We start from the raw sequence: 23325 nt of genomic DNA, 5'->3' as shown, positions 1-23325 counted from the left end.
CAAGAAAATCATATGTGCCACATTTAAGTGGTGCAACAACACCACCAACATCACCATTGTTGCCTCGTTCGCCATCACCCATGAATGCTATGCATGGCAATGGTGTTGGGTTACCTAAGCAACAACAAAAACAACAACGTTATCTCGCTACAGTGACCGCATTACCTGCAACCGCTGATGTGTTGCCAACTTCATCTAATCAAATGTCACAAACAACAACAGAAAATGTGGTGGCGGAGGCGGCGGAATCAATGCCAAGCGTGCAAGCAGTCAGTGAACCTTCACATGAAACACAACAACGTGTACTCAATATGACAGCTGGCTTGCCACATACGCCGCAACAACAACAACAGCGAGAGCTGCAGCAACAACAACACACAGAAGTAGTTATGTGCGCACCACCAATAACAATTTTGAATCTAGATGAGCTACCGAAACCCAATACTGTCAAAGCGCTTTCTAGTTGCTTCTCACAAGATGGTAAAACGGTCGCACCACCATTGCCGGGACCGAAGCCATTGCCACGCAGTCGTATACCACAACAAACGCCACCACAATCACCCACGCCAGCAAAGAGAAATTCGCCGAGCGCGCCCATAACCAACAAAAATGCTGCAACAGCTAAAGAGTTCACGCAGCCAACAATAACAAACAAGGGACCAGAGCAACAAACTCATACGCAAATAGCAGTAGAGTTAGCTAACATGACGGCATCGTCAACATCTTCCATAGATTTGACAACCGATGCAGTTGACTTGAAAAAACTTTCTATTATTTCCGATACTTCAACAATGTCTAGTGATTGTAGCACTAATACAGGACCCTTTGAAATTACCGCACTCGTACATACGCCCCCGGTAATGGTGGCCGATAAGAGCCAAGAGCTGCAACGCGCAACTTTAAAGCCGCTACCTCTAGCGCGCCAAGCACCAGTGTTGCCAAATAAACCCACAGCACCGGCAGTGCGCCCAACTGGTGATCCGCTCGAGCCAAATGACTCGCTAACACCACTTATTAGCGAACCATCAGAGATGCCGACGCTTGTAGCATGCAAGCCAAATGCCTCTACACTCTTTAAGCTAACAACACCACCTGCATCGCCGCACTCACCGCGAACTCCACTCTCGCCAACAGATGTGACATTGTGCAGCAATTTCTTAGATTCGTTTGAACATACAAACTCTTTTCTGCCCACACGTCAAAAGCCTGTTGCTGAGTCACCTTGTGATAAAATGAATATTAATGATTTACCACCTAATAAGCGTCCACCTTGTACATACTACAAGGATATTAGCGCGGGTAAGGTGAGTGAATGTGATGCGTCCGGGAAAGAGACGGTAGCGGTGAATGTGTCTAACTCTAAACCGCCACAAACACAGCGTCAGCATACAGTGGAGGAAAAAGTTTGTCAAAAAATTGACATAAACAAACTGCCACCCTTTGATCAAGTGCCATTAACGGGTTATGATGAAGTTACCGCTGAACAAGTGCGTCGGTGTGATGGACTGAATTCGAAACCGCCAAATAAAGTTAGTGCCGCAAACACGTCCATTACTACTAATAATCCACCGAATACACCTACCAAGTGCACCTCTACTATAAGCTTCTTTCCCACAAATAATACAAAATCCAATACCCCACGTCCCAACTCTAAACCGAACTCTCCGATAATGGCTACGCGTGCTGCACACTCTCGTGCTTTGATAGATACCTGCGAACGTATCATTGCCGAAGAGCGTCTACATAGTAGTCAAATGAAGTCTGCGTTACCTGCAAATGTACCCACAAAAAGCACTGGCACTCCGCTTCTACAACGCAAGTCCAAAATACCTAAACCTATACCATGCTGTATCAGCGGTTCAGATTCTATGAATCAAGCCGATCAGCAGGGTAAGCCTGTACTTGCACAGCTGAATAGCACAGATGGCCCACCTACACCAGAATCGGTGGATGAAAATATGGTAATAGGGCGTTTGCATGTTGTGGAAACGCAAATTAAAGTAACCACTACAACACCACCAACACCACCAACACCACCAACATCACCACCGGCAACACCGAAAGCAAGCAAGAAGGTAGGGGGAACGCAAACGAATACAAAAAAGACTAAAAACATATTTGATTTCTTGCGTAGAAATTTCGGACTAGGGGATGATCATGCATCGTCGTCAGTGGTGGAAGATGCGCCAAAAGCGGCGATAACACCTAGGGCGGTGTCAACAGCACCCTCAGCTGAAAAGTATACACTCAAAACGGATGAAATCATTAGTGTTGATAATTCTAAATTTTATATACCTACTGACGATACAACGGTGGAAACGATGCCACCACCTCTACCCAAGACACCGGCGCCTGTTAATATTGAGATTACAAAAACCTTCACCACCGATGAGATAGTGCAAGGGGGCACCAGCGAACAGGCTTTGGTAGAGGAGATCAATGAAATGTTGGATGATGAGTTGAATAAACTGACGCTAGAGACCGGTTCTAGCGTGAGTGGTGGCTCTAGTGATACTGGGGGCAAGTAGAAAGTGAGATAAGTGGATATCTTGTATTTTTTATTTGGTAAAGAGAGAGGGGGCAACGATGCTACTTAGAACTTTGGTGTGCTATATCTAATGAGATTGTTAGAACGTTCTTGTGTCTGCTTTACTGAGATTTGTTTAAAGTTCGAATTCTGATCAATAGCATTAGTTTTAAAGTTATTTTCATTGTGTACTTATAATCCATGACTAAGTTTCTCTTCAACCTAGATTTTGCAAATTCTTTTAATTCTAAAAAAATTATAGTTTTATATACATTCAGATCCCATTAGTAGTAAATACAGATCTCCTAAACTACTTTCGGAAACTGAATTCAACGTTCTTACGCACCTCGTCCAGAAGAGGTTTTATTTAAAAGCTCAATAGTTTACTACCAAAAATTTCTCAATATTTCCATTGTCAAAAACTTCTTCCCAATCTTTACCCAGCCCTTGGAACGATTTTCCGTCATCCCTTGTCAAATTTGCTGATGATGGCACAACGCCGAAACAGGTTTGTCTCAAAACCAAATTTTACCAACCCTTGTTTACGAGCGTTAAGCAAATTGCTGACAGACTTCTTTCATATCACTACAGAGCATTCAACTTTTTTTAAAAGCACTTCAACGTGAGTGTGGATTCAAACCCTTTCTTGTCTTTTCAAATCTTAACTCTTGGATGACGTCACATTTTCAATGTAAAATGCGCTATCTTGCGTTCAATCAATCACACTCTCCGTGGTACCTGCACTAAATTGTTCTCTCAAACAACAAAGCGTGCAATCGAGCTTTAGTTTTTCTCGTTTAGGGTTACCCTGCTCATTTACTGCTATTTTTTGTATATTATTTCTGTGGGTGTGTCATTAAACATTTCGCTACTTAATTATAATACGTAATATGCTGCAAAAAAAATGGTAAGCTTTTACACCAGAGATTTTTCGAATCTCTGAAATCTATTTGTTTTGTGTTAAATACTCATGAATTTTTCAAACAAATTCTCTAAAAATGTTTTGTAAAATTTAACTTTTTAAATTATTTTTTTCTGTTAAAAGCTTTTGTTTTTTTTTTCTTTGTAACACTCTTCCTTCGAAAGAATAAAAAATAAAATGTATGTAAAAGTCGCTGAAAAAAAAAAAAATAAATAAACGTTTTCATTATATTATTTTTCTAAACGCCTTAAAAGTTTTTCTTTTATTTCGTCAAATACTTTTCTTCATCTTCACATACATTTCATACAAAACATTTAGTCATACATATAAAGATTTTCGCCCACCCTCGTTTTTACACTGCATTGTCATGCTCTCATTTACGTATTTAACAGTATTTTGTTTGTTTCATATTCTACATTGGTGCCTCTCAAACTTTCAATTTCAAAAGCTTTGAGGTGTACTAAGCTTTTGCTATGCTTAAAGCTTGAGCTTGTCCAAGCTAGAGTCTTGCTTTGGTAAAAGCATAGCTTTAATTGTTGACTCAGTAATCTGGTCTTAGGTACGTATTTGTTTCCAAGTTTTGGAAGAACGTCGGAGCTTTAATTAAGCTAAAAATACCTTAAATCCGCACACCTCACGGTTATGGAATATCACGTTTTCACGATGCTTACCGTGAGCTGTCAGTTAGGTGCAAGGAAAGGGTGTAAACAAAAGTCCGCTGTTTTGTTGATTTTTATGTATTCGCAATAGATTAGATTGTACTGAAAAATATTCACAATTTTCGATTTAACTGGTGGTGGTGACTCTGCGTTGGTCACTCTTTGTTGTTGAAAACCAAAACGTCAAATACAGCTATCCGAAGGATTGATAAGCTCTAACTTAACTGGAGATGATGAAAGCGGCCGTTAGTGTTATAAGATCCCAGTGGAAGCTAAGAGTGTTCCAGTCTTCAACAGTCTTATATTTTGTCTAAAATAAAACCACAACCTATATCTCTTCTAGACTGTCTCACATTGTGCCCATTCGGGTTTCCTGAAATATTCGTAGACCTAGCACTTTCTTTCTAACTTCCGTTTTTTCATCCTGTATGTACCTAAATGGTCGCTAAAAAAATGTCTTATGATCTTTTTACTAATTTGATTCCTTGGTCCCTTAGAGTTTTTATATCCGTTATGTGTTTGGGTTCTTTGGGCACCTCACTTTCTTCGTCAATCCTCTTTTTCTATCCAGAGATAACTTAAGTCACTTCATATCGACGTACTATGCGTACAGTAGCAGCTTCAAATATTTTTGCACCGAATTTCAATTTATAGAACTTTTAAAGTGCTAGTTTTCGTATGACAAATCGGTACAACCACATCTCTAGCCTTCATGCAGCTTCCTGTTTCCTACTCGGGCGCCAATTGAAATATTATGTGGTGAATAGGTCCTAAAATAAAGTTCCGTGTAGATTGAGGCTCTGAGAAGAGGCATCTGCAACTACATCACGGCAATTTTATAGTCTTTCCGCTGATATACAGGTAATAAGATTAGCCAACTCAAGAGAATTCAACTCATAAGAACCCCTACTTAAAAGGTAAAAAAATACAAACATCGAATAATATACGCGTTTGCGTAAATTCACTCCAGCGACAATGTCTGGGGGCGAAATAATTTGAATTTACAATGAAACAAGTTGAAGCCTCAATATAATGTTCATTATCCATGAAGTAATAGGTTTCCGAAATTTTTCTGAACTCATGGAAAAACGTACTGAAGTACCCAGGCGGCCATATAAGTAAATAATAAGAAAACGAGAGCTTTCTACCCTCGTGTTGACATTAAATTTACTATTTATATTTGGTTTGACTTGCCCAGTAAATTTTTTACATGCTTCAATTTTCCACTGTTCAGAATAAAATTGATTGCATACTTTGAGGAGCATATTCTTTTCTTTGTTTAAATCAGTGGTGCACTCGAGAGCTTGGTCATACTTTGAGGAGCATATTCTTTTCTTTGTTTAAATCAGTGGTGCACTCGAGAGCTTGGTAGAGATTCGGAAAACTATTCGGTGTTCACCTACATACCCTGATTTTTTTTTTTTTTTTGTTGAAAAAGAGAAATTTCCTGCGTTTAAGGATTTATATATTTTTTGAAAGTCTTCTGAGTATAATAATGGTAACCTAGCAACAATTGCCATCGACGTTATATATATCAGCTGATTTAGTTTAGTTAGTACATAGTCTTTTTTTACGCTTCAACATAGCTGATTTCCATCTCACGTTATTCATCCGGCGGATAATGTTTTCTTGCCCAATATTCAGCTCTTTGATTCATGTGATGCCAGCCATAGGCAAACTAGCTAGCACGTTCAGCTGCTGCCTACTTACTAAGTTCTCACACCCGGTAAGCACACGTGCCTTGGTATACTTTAAACCCCAAAGCATATTCTCAGTGTGCGTGCTCGGGCGCCGCTAAACAACTGAAACTGCTTTCAACGGGAAAAAAATTATTGGTCAGCTCGCGAACAAGTTAAACAAGCTGAACTTTCTGAATTATACTAAGTGCATTAAATTCAACAATAGATCCAAAGATAGCCACAGAAACTGCCCTCAAAATACCGTTATTCGCCTTATATAACTTCCCGGCTCCACTACTGCCGTGTTTGTGGTGAGCGGCCCACACTTCACAATTTTTGATGTTACAGGGAGTGTGTGTATCCCTTTTGTATGGAAAAAAAACTAACTACAAAGACTACCGAAAAATATATTCAAAAATCCAGGGCGAGTTTTTAGAAAATCCTCGCTACTATTTATATGCACATAGGTGTAAGGGGCTTAATTAACAAATATATGTACAGCAGCGAACAGACAAGCAGGAGTGGCAATTTTTATCAAACTTGGTCAATTAAATTCCTCTTTTTTCATTTTCGATATTCATAGAAAAAAATTCCATGAGTTTCGTAAAATTTCAAACTTTTTAATTGCAGTTTTCAGAACTGCAGAAGTACAAGTTATAGTTCGATTATTCTTATAAGTACAGTTCGAAATAAAAAATTGTAAAAAACTTATGCGTATTTTACGATATCTATAACTTATGCCTTGTTAGACTAAATTTGATTGGGATACAAAGCTACATGCTCTAAAAAATTCAGAGAAATCTAAATACGAAATTTGAAATTTTCGGAAATTTTTTTGCAAGTTTTAGATTTTTTCCGGAAACGTTTTTGTAATTTATTTGCATAGTTTCAGTTACTAATTTCAGAAAAGTTTTTTCTTAAAATATCGAAAATAAAAGAGAAAAGAACGAAATTTACGGGATTTGATAAAAAAAAATGGCAAGCGCTATTTTTTTGTTAGCTGCTGTATGTGTCTCTAATATGCATTTGAACGCTTTCAAATGCTCATATCTCAAACATTTAACTAAAAATTATCTGTATGGATCTGGGTCTTTTATCTTGAATTGCAGTTATGCTGACCCCAGAAGATGTTGCCCAGTGTTATTCATAAAAATATCACACATCTTCGAATATACTAGAGCAACTCAACTCACTTAAACTCGCAAAGTTCGTAAATTCTTTGTAAACCTTGCATAATCGAATGTGAAATTGATGCATTTGCGAAGTTTCCTTGGTTACGAAGAAAACATATATATTTTTTTTTTGTATACGTATAGTGCCCAACGCTGCATATACACATATACATGTTTACGTATTGCCTTATTGTGTATGTTTAGTGTATTACATGTACGTATGTATGTATGCATAATAATCAATTGTATTTGTAGTCTAATTAATTGCATTTAACTTGCCATATGTATACATATTTACCATACATACAAACATATGTACTATTTCTTGTATCTCTCTTTACATGCCTGCGCATAATGTGCTCGTTCGCTCGTATGTTCGTTTGTTAAACGCCAAAATGTATGCTACAAAAAATTAAAAAAAAAAATAAATTTAAAAACATTTATTCTCTATGCAACGCTTATGAATTGTGGAAAAAATAAATAAAAAATTAAAATTTGTTTGATATCATCTAAATCTAAACGCGTTCTGCTATCGTACTTTTTCATGCTCTATGCATTGCTACGCTGCATTCTTCTGCTGCTTAAAAAAAAGATTTATTAATTTAACAAAAAAAAGATCGAAAAAAATTTAATAAAATTTGGTAAACAAATTCGGTTGCTCGTCTCATCTCAACTATCGCAATCAAGTAGTTAAGTTTGCATAATCTCTGTCAACAAAAGCTTTTGTGCAATGCCAAAGGTAAGAAGAAGAGCATCATTTATTGGCCGCCGTGCTATATATTCGTTCATTTGTTTGTGTTTTTGTGTCCCTGTGTCTTTGTTTGTGTTTGTTAGTTCAAGTCATGTTTATGTGTTTCAATGAAATATTCTTCTTTTTTCTACTAGTTTAAATATGTAATTTTTTTGGCCTATTAGTTGTTATTCGATTTAGTCCCTTTTTGCATTTATATATTTTGTTATTTGCACTTGTTTTGTATAAATTTCGCTGCTCGCTTTGTTGCGCCTTTTTGCATGCCCTGAAATGTTTAGTTGTCAACATACAAATTCCGCTTACTTTGTTTTGTTTTTTTGTATACCATATGTATATTCACCATAGGGTGGCCCTTAATATAACCAAATTTGTAAAAGTAAGGTTTGTATAAGTAATATTGTAATTGTAATTTTTTCATAGACGCATTTTTTTTAATTAAATAAAAGAAAGATAAATATATTTAAGGGGCTTCCAAGTCCTTACCATCGTCTCACTTTAAACCCGCAGTGTCAACAAATTACACACGCCGATGCCTTTTTCACGAGCCTAGACTTTTCTAAAGACCTGCAGAAAGTTGAATCTGAATCCGGTGTCAGAATTTTTTTAATTGGTTCTGGCTTTCGGGATATTTGTACCTGAATATTCTAAAAAAAAAGCGTTTTGACTACGCTTTTTTGTCACGACAACTTCTGTTTATTACAAAAAAATATATGAAATTTAAATGTGCAACTATTTTCCTTGAGAATGTAGTTTTATTTTTGTAGAGGGCTCTCTTTACGATTTGAGATATTAGCCGTGTTTTTTTATACACGCGTATACGTTTACGTTTGCGGGTGAAAAAAACGCCTATCCTCGCTTAGATAATGCTTAGGAGACCAATCTAGCGGCAGTGGTTAAATAACTAGCTACAGCCACAGGGTGTACCCAAAAGCGGAGACACAACCCTCTGATGGCCATAGGGTATAACATATAGCTAAATCAGTTGCGACGCATTGTGGACACACATAGAATACATAGAATTAGTGTAGAGGGTGAAACAAAAACACATATTTCAGTAACATCTGATTATGCGTATTGAAATTTAGTAGTACACATTTTATGCGCAGCAGTTTCAGAGGTGTATTTAAAGTTAGATGCTTAGCAGTCCATATAAAGTTTAAGAGTATAGACGTTTACGTGTAAAAAAAACACGGCTATTATTGCCAAATTTCTTAATACAAGATTTTTTCACAAATTTGATGTATACTTTTAGGCACGATCAGTAACTGCATTAAGGCGGATTCAGTAAGCCACGTATGTTCCTAATAATTGTTTTTAATTTAACAAAACAAAGTATTTAAGATAAAAGCAACTATATCGACTGCCCTCTCTGATGGTAAACTCCAAATCTAATATAAATAGGTATGTCTGAAAGTATGCTACACATATTGCTTTTGTTAGCAGCGATCAAATATGTAAATATAAGGAAAAGTTATACAGCGTTTATGAGAGGCCGCGTTCCGCCTACCACACCGAGGGTCCCGTGTTCAACTCCCGGGCAGAGTTACATCAAAATTGAAAAAAAAAATCGGTGTCACCCCTCTAAAACAAATTGGTAAACACTCCAAGTGTATTTCTGCCATGAAAAGCGTTTCAGTGAAACTTCAACTGCCTTGCAGATGCTGTTCGGTGTCGGCGTAAATACCTAGGTCCCGTCCCGCCAATTTATAGGGAAAATTAAAAGCAGCAAACGCAAATTTCAAAGAGAAGCTCGGCCTCAATCTTCTCGGAGGTAAATCGCCTTCAAATAGTATATCGACTGCTGAGTGGAATATCACCCTATCTCGGCGGCCGTTTCGAAAAAGCCCAATCTCAGAAAACGTTTGAATAACGCCCTATTTCAGAATTCGTTTCAAAAACGTCAAATCTCAGAAATTCTTTCCTAAACATCCCATCTAATGTTAAAATACGCTCAATTTGAGCACAGATAGGGCGTTCTTCAACCGAATTTTGAAATAGCGCGTTTTTGAAACAATAGGGTGTTATTCAAACGTTTCCTGAGATAGGGCGTTTTCTAAACGACAGCCGAGATAGGGTGATATTCTACTCAACAGTCGGTATATAGATTTTTGTGAAAATTAGCTTTCGTGTCGAAATAACGTAGTAAATGCAGCCAAAAAGGATATCTTTCGTACGATTTCTTAAAAACTAGATTCAAATTGAAAACTATGATTCGCTGTTCGGATTGAGAGAACCGAAAACCTTTAGAAAAGTGTCCATTCATTTCTTTGAACATTTTTTCGATTGGATAACCAGAGTATAATAGTTTTTATATTCAGCATGCTTTGCACACAGAGTTTATTGACTTTGAAAAAAATTTGATTAAGCAATGTCCGTCCATCCATTTGTCCGTCCGTTAACAAGATAACTTGAGCAAATATTGAGATATCTTCACCATATACGGGCTTATTTGGACCCAATAGATTGGTATTGAAAATGAGCGAATTCGGACTATAAAAACGCCCACTTTTTCGATATTGAAAATTTAGAAAAATGAAAAAAATGATATGATTCAAAAACGAATACCGCTAAGCTATTGAAATTTGGTGGGTAGATTGGTTTTATGACTCAAAACATAAATTTTGGAATATGGGCGTGGCATCACCCACAGTGCTCCCTCTAGGTGCTACAAAAACCATAACTTAAATTTTTTTTTGACTGTGTGCTTTAGACTGGGTCGAAAAAAAAAGTTGCTAATGTCCGCCCCTATATTTGAAGATTATGTTGAGAGGGTTTCGGAAAAACTTTTTTTAATCTTTTTTGATCATTCGAAATACAGCCAAAAAGGTTTTTTCGTAGTAACTTGGTTATTTGACGTCCGATTTTTAAAACTGATATGTCATTATTTTGGCCTTGAGAAGCTTCTCATTTCCGTTTAATGTCCTTTTAAGCTATGAAGTCGTTTTCACATGATTAGGTCAGCTAACAAAATTTTACCCCCCCTAATCTATGTTTTTTTCCTTACCAAACGAAAGTACTTGAAAATTCAAGAAAATGTTGCTTTGAAACCATATTTCTAAAATAATAAACAAAGAAGTTATAGCACTTTCAATATTTATTGCAACTGTTATTTTACCTGATTCTTATTATACTTAGACCTGAAACTCATGATATTTTTGGAGGAAAAATTGCAGGGTTTGCATTGAAAAGTTAATAAAGATATGCCAAATATCATGAATAGGGGAAGTCAAAGTAAATAAGTGAGTCAAACCTGTCGTTTCGTATTTATAATAAGAACACTATGCGACAAAATCAACTTTTTTTCTGGGTATTGGACAAAACCCACTTTTTTGTAGAGATTGAGGCTTAAGTAAACAAAGTACTATCTCCGTTTTTCGAACCGAAATTTTATTTTTTTGTTAACGGGTTCAGCAAATTGAAAAAGTAAACGCGAAAAGTAATAAGTCAGAAGTCGTATTCAGAAGTCAGAGTCTGACTTTTCACCTCGTATAATATCTGTTATACTAAATTTCTCAAAAACAGAATCCAGCCCTTCTAATAAGGGAAAAGGGCGGACCACGCCCACATTTTTACTTGTTCAATTTGCTGAACGCGTTAACAAAAAAATAAAATGTAGAATTTCGAACACCAAACTTCATAAGCCGATATCTATTTTTTGGAGGCTAACTTCGAAAAACGCAGATAATACTTTGTTTACTTAAGCCTCAATCTCAACGAAAAAGTGGGTTTGTCCAATTCCCAGAAAAAAAGTTGATTTTGTCGCATAGCGTTATTATTATAAATAAGAAACGACTGGTTTGACTCACTTATTTACTTTGGCTTCCCCTATTCATGATATTTGGCAAATCTTTATTAACTTTTCAATGCAAACCCTGCAATTTTTCCTCCAAAAATATCATGAGTTTCAGGTCTAAGTATAATAACAATCAGGTAGAATAACAGTTGCAATAAATATTGAAAGTGCTATAACTTCTTTGTTTATTAATTTAGTAATATGGTTTCAAAGCAACATTTTCTTGAATTTTCAAGTACTTTCGTTCGGTAAGGAAAAAACATACATTAGGGGGGTAAAATTTTGTTAGCTGACCTAATCATGTGAAAACGACTTCATAGCTTAAAAGGACATTAAACGGAAATGAGAAGCTTCTCAAGGCCAAAATAATGACATATCAATTTTAAAAATTAGCAACTTTTTTTTTTGTATGGGGTCCAACCCGGTCTAGTGTGCTTATTCAAAAAATTGCTCTTAAAATATCACATACCCAATTATGTCGAAACAAAATATCTAAAAATATGAAAAGTTAAATTATGTATCTTTAAAAATTTCACAACCGTACAGAGCACCTATGACCGAAGTACAGTTGCAATTCCCATGAATAGCATACCGAAAGAACACGTTAGGCATAATAAAATAACCTAGCTATGGCATAGTCATTAGGAAAAGCCACGTAGGGATGCCTCTGAGTTCTAAACTGCAAAAAAAATGTAAACACATCTTACCAAACAACCGATATGGTTAATAACGTACACCCTATCATACTTTCACATGCGTTTTCTTTGTTATTCACTCTTTTCTAACGTCAAATGTCAGCTTTGTAATGTGAGAAACCTGCTTAGTTCCTACGTTTACTCACCCGTAACGACCATTTAATGCCACCTCTAGACGCATTAGACAAAAGGCTCTCAGTATATAAAGAAAAAGTAAAAGAAGAAATTATAAAAAATATAGAAAAAAAATTTTCAATATCACTTAAATAGAAAAATAGATTTAACAAAAATATATGTTTAGCAATCATAACATACTTTAAGGCGTAAAACACGTCGCCATAAACATCATTGCCATACATAGCCATGTACTACGTTGCTTGGCATTGTTGAAAGCATACTTTTGGGCGCATTAAAAATAGTGCAAAACCATACACACATAAATAACCTTTTGAGTAACCCTAAAAGCGCATTTGCTTTTAACGCACATACACCTACACAAAAATAAATGTCCCCGCAAAAAATGTGATTAGTCTAGGCTGAGTTCGGGTCGAGACGCAAAGGAGTATGCGACCAATGCCAGTTTTGATCCCTTTGTATGTGTTCAACTGTTCCCTTTTGTTTGAGCATGTCCTATGAAGGGACTAATTGTACCCATTTATATCCGAAAGAGATCGATAGACCAATCCCCTTCGTACCCATATGGGAACATATGAAGACTAGTCCCTTTTCTTTTCAATAAATAGTCAAATTGGTGTTGTAGAAAAATATAACAAAACCAAATCCTGTGATAATGAAACCTGGGATACTGGTATATTGAGCTCGGTATGCGGCACCGGATAGTTGTGAAGTAAATCGTTTCAATTTCATAATTTTTTTTTTTTATTTTACCCATTTTGTTTAGTTTTCTTTTAATTTTTCTTAAAATTGGCTACATAAGTTTCAAACTGACTAGTCCCAACTGCATCCAAAAAGGGCTAGAGGGGGTCAATTATACCCGAATGAAGACATAACAGATCATTCGCATATCACTCTCTTTAAGGATTATTCACATGATTTTTTGCAGGGGTAGTTTGGCTTTTACTTTCACATACACCAGCGAACAGAAAAATAGCAGTGACAACTTTTATCAAATTTTGTTAATTCTTTTTTGTTTGCGATATTCTAAGAGAAAAGTCCTTCGATTTTTTTAGCTTAAACTGTGCAATCCAACCTCAAAAAGTTTTCGAAAAAATTCGATAGTTCGAAAATTTTTTACGAATATTTCAAACTTTTTATTTGGTATGTACTGAATTTTTTAGAGAGTGCAGTGTACAACAAATTTTTTTCAGAATTTTCTTTCATATAATGCGCAAACATTTTTTACATGAAAGAAAATCTGAAACACTATTCGGAAAAAAAAATTTTCAAAAATCAGTGTGAATTTCGAGCCACCTATAACTTTTCTTTGGTAAGACTAAAATTGATTGGGCTATAAAACTGCGTATTGGAAAAAATTCAAAGAAATCCAAATAAGAAGTTCGAAATTTTCTTAAAATTTTTTCAAATTTTAAACTTTTTTCGAAAACGTTTTTGATTATGCTATGCATAGTTCCAGGTACAAAATGTAAAGAAACGTTTTCATCAAGCGTAGAAAATAAGGAAAAAGAATTGAATAAATTTGATAAAAAATTTCCACGGCTATTTTTCTGTTCGCTACTGGCCATGTATGGGTAATTTTGTAAAAACTTTTTGCACTTGTTTTCGCTTATTTTTGTTGACTTTTCACCAACTGTTAATTTCATTATTCTTCATCGTTAGATATACTTCTTGAATATGTATGTTTTGCTGTCGCTAGTTGTTTTTGTATTTGTTTGTCATATGTCAACAGCAATTTGCTTTATCTAAATGCCCATTAAATGCCCTACTAAAATTTGTCGTTCAGTTCTATGAATTCATTTATTCTCTTACCAAGTTAGTTGGTTTCGAATTGCCGTCGCTGATGTATTTGCAATTTGAAATTTGTGTGATTTATTCGTAGATTTGGAAGGTGTGAATTATTATTAACAAAAACGATTGTTTTTATAGTAAAAATTTTATATAGTAATAAAAAATAGTTAAATCTGGATTACCTCGATTTATGTCAATACTTGCTATTATAATAAAAACAGTGTAAAATTATAGATTGCCAAACGATAAACGAAATACGGAAACTTATTGTAAATAAAAATTTACAACGTGTCTCTCTTTAGCATGGATGGATCGCAAAACAATGGTAAGCTGGTGAAATTTTTTTTAATGAAACAGTTTTCATTTTTAATTTTTGCCAGCAAGTAAAGCTAATAAAATTTCATCGAATTATTGGCTAATTTAATTAGCATCGCCTTTTTCTGTTTTGTTTCATTTTATATTCTGATTTTCGCGTTGCGTTTTTTTTTATACCCAACTGTACTTGTACACATGGTATTATAACTTTGATTGGAGAACGGTTGGTTTGAATCGAGATAGATATAGACTTCAATATATCAAAATCATCAGTATCGAAAAAAAAATTTGATTAAGCCATGTCCGTCCGTCCGTTAACACGAAAACTTGAGCAAATATCGAAATATCTTCACCAAATTCAGTATACGGGCTTATCTGGACCCAGAATAGATTGGTTTTGAAAATGGGCAAAATCGGACGAAAACCACGCCCACTTTTTCGATATCGAAAATTTTGAAAAATGGAAAAAATTAGATAATTCAAAAGTAAATACCGTGAAGCTAAGGAAATTCGGTAGGTGGATTGGTTTAATGACGCAAAACATAAGCTCAAAACATATTAATGTATTATGTATATACATATGCACTTAAACTTTATATGGACTGCTAAGTGTTCAACTTTATTTACACTTATGAAATTGTTGCGCAGCAAATTAGTAATGCTAAATTTCAGTATGCATCACTCATGACCTGATACGAAACATTCATTCTCTCTCAATTCGTTTCCAGGAATGGGTCTTGAAGTTCATTCGATTGTAAGCAAAAGTTCATTCGTTTCCAAGAATGGGTATTGAAATCAGATGGCTATAGAGTTGCCTAAAATCGCAAAAAAAAACTTCAAAAAATCCGTTCGGTTTCATTATTTTCAAATAAATCAGCAAGTAAGCTGATAAAAACTTATTAAAATTTATAAAAAAGGCAAAGATTTAATTTGTGGTAGATAAGTGAAAAAATATGAAATAATATATTTCGATTGCGTTGCTTTTTTTTAACAATAAACGGCTTGCCCCTTTTTTCACTGTTATGCGACCAAAACGTTTATGTACATATGTATATCCACAAACAATAAAAAACGCAAAAAATTTATAAGAAATTACGAAATTAGATCACTTGGTGAAGTATCTGCATTGTCGCCCGCAAAAGGCTATTAATTAAACATGTTGCGTTAACCTATACGTATACCTACAATTTATCTCAGCTGTCAAAAATGGAATGTCGCAACGCTCCAAAAACCATGGCCTTTATGCATCCATTTACATCAATGCGAAGACTAAGAATCTGACTTTTTTACCAATCGAAAGTTGCTACCAAAAACTGTTTCGTGTGCAGCCCTTCGATGAAAGGTGTTGTCACTGATAAATTTTCCACGGCTGAAAAAGAGTTATTTTTTTCTTCGGATTTGTAACCCAGACAAAAATTCGAGTTTTTGATATCCCATTTGACAATCTTCAGTAAATTTTCGGTGAAAATCATAAATTAAACCTTTACCATGTAAAATACCCCAAAGTTATTCGGAAATACCCAAAATTTGATTCTGAGCATGATGGCGTCTATGGAAAATGTTATAAAAAATGCACATTTTCACGCGCTCTCAGAGAGCGAGAAGTTTCATATCACCAAAAAGAGTGTGGGTCCACTATTCATCGCAACCGATTCAGCCATAGGTTATGCACTATAACCAACAGACGTGCGTGTCCCCGCTATGCAGTACAATCCGTTTTGTAGCGAGTTATTTACCATTACCGGGAGTCTTCAATAATTGCCGCTAGATGAGTCTCCTAAACATTATATAAGTGAGGATAGGGGTTTTTTACGCGCAATTGTAGATGTATATACATTAGAGCGGGTCAAATATTTTTTTTTCATCAGGAGTATAGCAACGTAATCTACAGATGATTCTAAGAGAGAGCAAAAAAGATTTTAAAAAATAATTTATTAAATTTGGATGAGCTCAAGGCAGTTTAAAAAATTTGAAACACAGTTTAAATGGTTGTATTTCTAATTTTATTTGGTCGATATTTCGATCTCATTCTGAGATCATCTTCAGGAAACAATTGAATATGTTTTACCGACCGAGAAATACAACCATTTAGTAAAACATATTCAATTGTTTCCTGAAGATGATCTCAGAATGAGATCGAAATATCGACCAAATAAAATTGGAAATACAACCATTTAAACTGTGTTTCAAATTTTTTAAACTGCCTTGAGCTCATCAAAATTTAATAAATTATAAGATTTGAAGGCAAATAAAAAAATTTTTAAAAAGATTTTAAAAAATAATAATATAACATTACTTTTATTTTGAAAAATACGTTAAGATGGTCAATTCTAAGTAAACAAATAATTTTTTAAATAAATAAATTACATTAAAATTATAAAAATTTTATTTTTTTGCTTACTACTTGAAACTGTCTGAATGAAAATTGTTGGAAATATTCTGAACTTATTTTAGCTGTAGAGAAAAAAATTTTCCATAAGAAATTTGTTAAAAATGATAATATAGTAGTTAAAAGTTGATACTAGGCTAACTAGATAACTTAAGCGTGATGCATTCTAAAATTCAAAAACATTATAGATATTAATACAAATTCTGAAATGTACGTAAAATACCGTTAAAGTAAGCTCAATATGATATTTTTCCTATAATTATAGCAGAAGTTATGAAGATTTGTTGGCCAAACCCTACATTCATAAAATATCTATTTTGCAAAAGTCGGGGACTCGAAACTTACAGCTATGGTGTCTTCAACATATTTTCTTAGAATCATATGTAGATTACGTTTTTGTTATACGCCTGATGAAAAAAAAATCCATCCATATAATTCGACCTGCTCTAATATACATGTAAAAAACACACAGCTATTGTTGTTGTTGTTGTTGTGTCGATAAGGACACTCCCCAAAGGCCGTGGGGAGTGTCATCGATGTTGATGGTCCTTTGCAGGATGCAGCTGCGGTATGTTCCGGTAACAAGCACCATTAAAGTACTAGCCCGACCATCTCGGGAATGATTTCGTATCACCTTGTAGACCATACCGCCCTCCCACTCGCTAGATCCATGAGTAACACAACACACCACAGCCTCGGCTGTTAAAGAAACAGGATTCGCCACGGGTAGGTGAGGTTGACATTTGGGTTGGAGAAGCTATATTACGCTGGCAACCCCTTGAAAGGGTTGCGCTACACAACACCTTGAATCAATTTGGTATTTTAGTGGACTGTTACGACAAGCACACCTGCTGCGTGTCCCCCCTAACCGCGGGGGTCATCTATTGTCTTTAGATTAGGTTGAACTGGCCGGTGCATGAGGATATCATATAAACTGCATGAGTCCATACTAGAAGTTTATTTTACGACCAAACTGAAAAACCATATCAAAAACAAGAACCTCTGTTATAAAATAACTCCGTCCTCTTGGCAAATACTAGAAGTTTTCTAGTACCTATGCCACTTGCTGTTTCTAGATCTGTCAGCTGTATCACTCCTAATAGCTGGAGTATTAGCCAGGCATACGCAGGGCAAGAGCACAAAACGTGCTCGATCGTTTCCTCCTTCAACCCGCACTTCCTACATCTGCATATTGCATATTCAATTTCTAAATAGCCCAAAATATTTTCTAATAAAAATAATAATAAAAATTTCTAAAAAAAAATATTTTCTAACAAAATTAGTGAGGCTCGAAATTCATTTATGGTCCCATCGACAATATTACTCAGTATGACCCATAGATTCAGAAACTGGATGTGCACCTGCAGTTTTTTCCCCCCATACAATTTGACCCGCCCTAATGTACATTATAGCACAATATTCTTTATTTTGAGTCGAAAAGTATATCATAAGCAACGGAAGAGCTCATGGTATATTTGATGCAGCCATCCAGAAATTGCGCAAGGGTTTTTTAAGAAGGCTTAAATAGATTTTGGCATATGACGAAAGACGAATTCAACTCGATTTGGCCGCCAGAAAATTGCTTTGCTGAATGGAAGCAGGCAACTCCGGCGGATTTGTGTTATCCCGCCGTCTTCTCCTTATTATGCTCCACTGTTGATGTTGCTGTGACAACAATTCATTACTCATTTCAGTGAATACCAGATGAAAATGCAATACTGTGCATTGTTTATATTTTATTTTTTAATTTCAAACAAATTCGCAACAATAATTAAACTTTTCAATTTTCTAAACAAAATAAGAAATGCGTAACGAATATTCAATTGACAAAACAGTTGACTTCGAAAATTCGAAATTCATATTCCCCAATTATTGTTCTCCCAAGGAGAAAAGAATTGTAGGAATTTTTCCACGAAAATAAAAAAATCCGCGAGAACAAAATTCCGAGGAAATATTTAGAATTGGGCTGATTATGTATGTATTTTTTTAGAAGTGCGTTTTCTGAGTGTATTATGGCCGAGCCTGAATGAAGTTTTTCATATAGGTAGATGCGTTCAGCGCAATCTTATGCATGCCAGTAACAGCGCCACAATCACGCAAGATGTTGCGTTTGTAAATATAAAGAAACTTCAAACTTGGCAATTGAAGTTTATTTCGCCTTCCCCATTCACACACCAACATTTCGCGAAGCACTGTTATAAACAATCTCTCTATACAGTAAAAATACTATGTTAAATTGCGGTTTTAACTGTAAAAATTTTAGAAAAGTACCAACAAGTGGAAAAATAACTTCACTTGCAAAGTGTGAAGGCACGCTTAACCAAATAAAATGTCAAATTCTTCTTCTTATGCTTTGCTTGCAACAAAATTTGGAAGATCGCTACCTTTTCATGTCGGATGGCGCTAGTGCCGCTCGATCTGCCGTTCTCCGTAAAAATACGTGCAATCTACGCATAATGCAATGACCGAAATTTTACAGCAGATCGAAAAAGCTCTACTGCTTGATAATTTAAAATGTATTAGAGGAGTTTAGGATTTTGTTGGTCAATGGTCAAATGGTCTAGCATTATTGTATTTGAAAACTGGTGGAGTATTTTTTCTCAAAACACTAACTTATTATACGACTATGCATTTGGTACGTCATGGCAAATACGCAACATCAAAAGTCATAGCTTATTTTTTTTTTTTAAATTGAATAGCTAATAATCAACTGTCAATACAAAACAAAATTTGAAAAAAAAAAAAATTTAAAAGAAATAAGTTGTTCCGTGGTTTATATTTGGTATCAAATGCACAAAACGCTGAACTGCCTTATTGAAATTTTATGAGGGTAGCAGCTTTTCATAATTTCGTTAGAAATAGTGATTCTGGACAATAAACAACTACTTTTCTTTTACCACCATATACATAAATCGGGTTTCATTCCACCATTATTATAAACCGTTAAGTTGAATGCGGAGCTTTTACCGCATTGTCGACGATCTCAGCTTATGATCAAGGTATGGTGCTAATGAACTGAACTTTGTTGATCTTAAACATGTAGACCATCGGAACTTGGTAAAGTATCTGGGGAGAGTATTGAATTAAGGCATCGAGTACGAAATACTTGAGTATTTTTTGGAGAAATATCGATACTACTTACTCAGTACTCGTATCGTTCTATCACCACGTATGATGTAATTTGCATTCGTATCGAATTCGATCGATGGTCGTATGTTACTGTTCGTCCCCCGTTTTTTTCAAATATTACGAAATGTTTTCGAACTCTCATTATGATGGCTACACCAGAAAAACATTCAGCAAGTTCCATGAAGACAAGGCTAATAAGGCCGATGCTATTTAAAGTAATAAAATCTACTGTTTTGAAGATTTACATCTCTCAGCTAATTACCTTTCAAAACTTCAATAAGATTATAACTCATTATGAAGGGTATACGCACTTTCGCAGGGCCACAAGCAGCCGCATCCCTACTTCTTCGCGTTCTGGTAGTTTTAGTGGGAATTTCGTTTTACCTTCAAATGCTATTATTCGTTTCTTTGTTTACTTAGCTAATTGCATACTATTATATGGGAAATATTTTCGTGTTGAATTCAATTGATTACAAGTGCGTGTGTACTTTCGCGTCGATGTAATTGGCTTACAAGTTTGCTGTTTTACTTTTTTTCATGTTTTTATACTCAGCGTACTTTGCACACAGAGGATATTAACTTTGGTAACATAACGGTTGATCGTAACGGCATAAGCGAATCGAGATAAATATAGACTACCATATATCAAAATGCTTAGAATGAAAAGAGTAATTGATTGAGCCATTTCAGTCCGTTCGTCCCTCTGTCTGAGCACACGATAACTTGAATAAATATTGAGATATCTTATTGAAATTAGGTATATGAGTTCCTTGGCATTCATCTCCCAACGCTATTTAAAATGAGAAAAACGGATGATAACTACGCCCACTTTTTACATATATAACATTTTGGAAAACACATAAAACCTGCTTATAAAGTAAATAATATACCTAGAATGTTGAAATTTGATGGTTAAACTGGTATTGAGACTCTTGATAAACATGTGAAAAACTTTTTGAAAATGAGCGTGAAACCACTTGTCATAAAATAATTTTTACAAATCTTTTTAATCATAATCAAAAACCGGTAAACCTATCATAACAATTCGACATAAAGGTTGTCTTTTCTTTAAGGAATTCTTCGAAGAAAAATTTACGAAATCGGTTAAGGACCACGCCCACTCTTACACAAAAGTTTTTTTATAAATAATCAATAAATATTCATGTCAATAATGTTTCATTTCGCAAGTGGAATTAAAAGAAAAAAACGCAACGAAAAAATTAAAAATTTTGAGAATGGGCGTGGCACCGCCCTTTTTTTGACCAAGCAATTTTTCGGGAGCCATAACCAGGGCCGGCGAAACATAAAAAAAAACGGGTTGGTAATTTTTCGAACCGGAAAAACTTCCCCTTCTTTTGGCCTTTTCTGTTATTCTTATAAAATTAAAACATTATACTGTTTTCAATCAACTTTATTCGTCACTTTGAGTTAATAAAATAAAAAAATAATTTTCGTAAAACTAGAATTTAAACTAATCTCATTGTTAAAGCGCGAATATTTCAGCTCGCTTCGAATATTTAGAAGTAAATTTATTCGTGAGGGTTTCCAGATCAAGCTCATCAGTTTCCTTTGACAACTGTCAATATTCTTTGAGTACGAATGTAGAATAGCGACATGGTTCAGCCGGCCTTGCGGCATAGTCGCCCTCAAGTAATAAATCTATAAAACAGGATGATTTTTTCAACGTCAACTGTTTCACCGACTGCAAATTGTTCCAATGTTCGAAAAAATTTGGCTGAGTCTGTGTCGAATCTACTTTTCAAAGAGCAAAGTACTTGGTCATAAATTTCACAGTAAATTTTACGACAATATTCTTTTGGAGTGTTGAAAACATGGTCGTTGTCATTTTACTGTCAATTCGGTTTGAAATTTTCCATCGACGTGGCAAATTCGGTACCCTGATTTCAAATTTCTTTGATAACTCTATGCATTTAGCCAAATTGATTCAAATTTGGAATCGCGGGAAATTTCCAACGTGTTTTTATAGCTTCAATTTTACAAGACGAATCTACGGCATAAATTTCTACCTTTTGAAGTTGTTTGTTTAGTACTTCAATTCGATCAAATATCTCTATTAAAGCATTCAAAAGGAACAAGAATGAGAAAGACTCCAGACGTCCTAAAAACAATGCAGCTTTGGCCAACACGGTTTTTAGAGACTTGATTCGCAATGTACATCTAAAAGAAAATAATATTCCCACAAAACAAGATTTTACAACTTTCTTAATTACTTACTTACTTACTTAATTGGCGCTTAACCGTCTCAACGGTTATGGCCGTCCAACAAGGTGCGCCAGTCGCTCCTTCGCTCCGCCAACCGGTGCCAATTGGTCACACCAAGGAAGTTTAAATCGTTTTCCACCTAGCCCTTCCAACGGAGTGGGGCCGCCCCGGAGCATCATCTGATGATGAGATGATACCTTCTTAATTACCTCGTTAATTAAAGGGTGTGATTTTACGTTGTTGGGCAGTACGCTGCAAGAGCAGGATTCATTTTTCATTGTTTTCCTGTTCTGCCTCACAAAATTGATCAACTCTTTCACTTCCCCGACGAATTTTCTAGTCACGTCTTTGACTATGTCGAATAATGTTTCCGCCTTTGTGTTTATTGTATTTACAGTAGCAACGAGGTCGGAAAGACAACTCTCAGATAAATAGAAATTTGCTCAAGCGCAACACTGATTGTAAACATAGTTATTCATACGCACATACAGCGCGCATCACCTGACTGACTAGCACTGACTGGTTTACGCGTGCGTATTTGAAAATTTAATTGGACTTCAGATCAGATCAAAAAAATTGTCTTTTTCTTTCGGGGTGGGTAATTACCCACCTTCAGGTCTTCCGGGTGGGTTGTACTACCCACCATACCCACACCTTCCGCCGCCCCAGCTCATAACTCGAAGAAAAATTAACATAACGTAATAAAATTAAGTACACATACTTTCCTTATAGCAGGAAATATATCTAGTTAAAATGGACGGGATGGGTTAAAGACCACTGCAACTTAGATATAAAACAAGTCTAAAAGGGTCGTGGACTAGAATAATAAGCTATAACTTAGCAGAAAATAGTTTTCTATCAATGATGTTTCAATTACCAAGTTTTATTGTAAGAGCAAATCGGCAGACTTTTTTTTAATGGGCGGTGTTACGCCCTTATTCCGCTCAAGGATTGCACAACATTTCTAGAGCCCCAACAAATAAATAAATCACTAGTAAACAAATTCGCAAAAGTAATTCGTCTGAAATGAACTGAGTATATTATGTTCTGTTACATCCGAACTTAGAAACCCTTACTTGTTTATTTTTATTTTTAAGAATCATCTAGAATGTGGCACTGGTATACCAAATTTTGTTTGTCTACAC

At 35.3% G+C, this 23325-nt stretch overlaps 1 protein-coding gene across 17 annotated transcripts in view; it reads left to right on the top strand.

Moving 5' to 3' along the window:
• Nucleotides 1-23325, top strand: part of smash (smallish) — a 483421-nt gene that overhangs the window by 439062 nt on the left and 21034 nt on the right. The window lies entirely within an intron of this gene.

Source organism: Eurosta solidaginis, chromosome 1 (genome assembly GCF_040869045.1).
Source record: "Eurosta solidaginis isolate ZX-2024a chromosome 1, ASM4086904v1, whole genome shotgun sequence".
Lineage (NCBI taxonomy): Eukaryota > Metazoa > Arthropoda > Insecta > Diptera > Tephritidae > Eurosta > Eurosta solidaginis.
The sequence above is the reverse complement of the archived record's forward strand: the minus strand, read 5'-3'. Positions and strand labels throughout refer to the sequence as shown.